The 2,756-nt window shown below is 42.2% G+C and overlaps 1 pseudogene; it reads right to left on the bottom strand.

Annotated features, from left to right (window-relative positions):
• Nucleotides 1-1,437: 1,437 nt before the first annotated feature.
• On the bottom strand, nucleotides 1,438-1,918 carry LOC112297588 (large ribosomal subunit protein eL21-like; annotated as a pseudogene).
• Between the last annotated feature and the right edge of the window lie 838 nt (nucleotides 1,919-2,756).

Here is a 2,756-nt window from a genome sequence, read left to right as displayed (position 1 = left end):
CAGAACTAGGCCAACAAGGAAAGCAAAACCATCGCATGAGATGGATGGGAGTACAAGAGAGGAGTGTTTCTCTGAACTAAGTTTCTTCATTCCTCCCTCATGATGGAAATGCTGAATCATGCCGAATCTCCACTGGACAAATTAGATAACCTGGGTAATCCCAGGCCCAGTCAACACCTGCACAGAGCACACAACAGGCCCTTAGTAAATACTTGTTGAATTAATTCATGAACAAATGAATGAATAAATTAGTTGACAAATAGCCCTGCCCTCCTTTATCTATTTCATTTAAATCAGTACTTTCAAAATGTGGTCCCCTGACCAGGAGCATCCGCTTCACCTGGGAACTTGTCCAAAAGAAAAGGCTCCCTCCCCAAAACCAACAAACCTACAGTTTCAGTTCTCTGGGCAGGGGGCCCAGCAATCTGTGTTTTACCAAACCCTGCAGGCAGTTCTTATGTGCAGAACTACCTGTTTGAGAACCTCTCCTCAGGTTTCAACAAGAAAACCTACCACTTAAGAACTATGCATTCTTGGCACTACAGGGATAAAAAGGTGACTGTGACTTGTCCCCTGCCCTTGGGGAGTCTTTTTCTTTACAGTTCAATTAGAAAACTTTATTACTCTTCCCTCCTACTATCCCTTTAAAGAGGGCTCAAATCTAACTGTGGACTAGGGTGTTCCTGGCCTCACATGAAATCTCCTGCATGTCTCGTGATTTCTACCATCACACTCAGAGAACAAAAAGATTTTGGCCCATTTTAGTTATAGGAATAGTCTTATTTCAGTAATATCTAGTTCAACGTCAAAATCACACACACGGTTCTCTCTTTTCAGCTCTGCCTTGCTTCAAAGACGAAGCGAGTAAGGAAGAGGATGGGAAGGCGTAGTCACCTTCTCCTTTACTTGCCAGCCAAGTTTTTCTATCATTTCCCCTCCCCCGCCCCAGTCACCAAGCTATCTCTGTCCAAAGTAAGAGGCATGGGGCAAGAAGAGAGACAAGGAGTAAGAGGGGTCTTACTTGACTGTGATGGAAGCTATTAGGCATCTCCATGGGAACCCTCCAACTTCAACCTTCCGTGTGTGGGCACTGCCTGCCAACTTGGGACTTTTCACCCAACCTCTGTTATCCATTAGTGCCCTTCTTATGGAGTCACCCTCACTGCTGCAGGCAATTCTCTTGGGTAGAATTGCACAACTGCCCCTAGGTTCGCATCCTCAGTCAATAAGTCCCCAGGCAAAGCTTTCACCTTTGGCCCACCATCTTTGAAAGTAATATTCATGTTCAAACTAGCTCTCTTCATTCCCTAGGTGGGCAGGTGAAGTCCAGCACAGCCTTCCTCCTTCCAAGGTAGGAAAAGTCAGCAATCTCTGGGTCGTCTCTTTGCTCCTCTTTTTTTTTTTCCAGTATATAAGTCTTTTTTTTTTTTTTCACACTTAGCATGCCATGAATTCGTAGGGAATGGGTTCCAACAGCTCAGGTTCCTTTCCATTAGTTCTCACAAAGTGTGCTTCTCTGGGTGGAGCAGGCTGACGCTTCACTCAGTTGGACCCAGGTAGCTTTCTCTTTGGCTTCCTCCTTTTCTGATCATTTTCCTTCACACACTTCAGGAAGCTATCTCGACTGTTAGAAGGCTTAATATGATCAATTCGTACATTAATTCTCTCAGCAAGAATCTTGACCTTAACTTGTTTGTTTACAACAATGCCCACCACATGCTGGGTAACATTGTAGACTCTTCCAGTTTTTCCATGATAACATTCGTGGGGCTTTCCTTTTTGAACTGCCCATTCCCTTGATATCTACAATATCGTCTTTCTTGTAGATTCTCATGTATGTAGCCAAAGGGACAATTCCATGTTTTCTAAAATGCCTAGAGAACATATAACAGGTACCACTCCTCTTTCCCTTTGTATTAGTTATTTTGGTGAATTACTGGAAGATGGAGGTTCTGGCCAAAAAACCCTTTGCTCCTCTTGAAGCCCCTCTCACGTAGCTTGAGGGAAAGGAAATGCCACAACCTTCCAAAAATTCTCCCCAAAGGACCTGGTTGCTATTATAATTTCTAACCTTTTCCCTAACTTCTTAATTTTCACTTATGTAGCCTGGAAGGTGAGTGATGAGTGAATAGACACAAAACTCATTTTCAGAAATCTGCTTGGACAAACCCACATGGATTTTTTTCATGCCTCGCTTTGAAATATGTGCTTGGTTGGCATTGTGGCATGTGGGATCTGAGATATTGGGACTGTTCTATTTTGATATCCTTTTATACTGCACATTTAAATAACTAATATTAATATGGCACTTCCCAATTAATAAAGTGCATCCTGATGTGATTATATATGTAATGGCTTTGTTGAAAACCAATAAGATCCATAAGAATCAAAGTGGTAGGTTTACAGTTTAGAATTTGAAAAGAAAGATCACTTTCACTTGGGGGGATCAGGTGGCCATTAATAGCTACTCATAACAATACAGGATTTATTTATATTCAAAACTCATGTCCCAAACCTTTAACAAATAAGCCTTCAAGATAGCTCACTCAGATTGGTCACTGCTGTTACACAACTTCCCAGCCCCACCCCTTGCCTCTCCCAACTTCAATGATAACCCTGTTCCCACCTTTTCACTTTTCTTTAATGCTTTTCAAAACTAAGAATTTATCCAAGGCTTTATTTGAGGCCCTCTTAAAATAGACACCAACTGCCTAAACCATCCATTTGGGGAATCTGTACTGATAGTTAAGCTGTAG

Source organism: Desmodus rotundus, chromosome 3 (genome assembly GCF_022682495.2).
Source record: "Desmodus rotundus isolate HL8 chromosome 3, HLdesRot8A.1, whole genome shotgun sequence".
NCBI lineage: Eukaryota > Metazoa > Chordata > Mammalia > Chiroptera > Phyllostomidae > Desmodus > Desmodus rotundus.
This window is presented reverse-complemented; position numbering and strand designations above follow the sequence as displayed.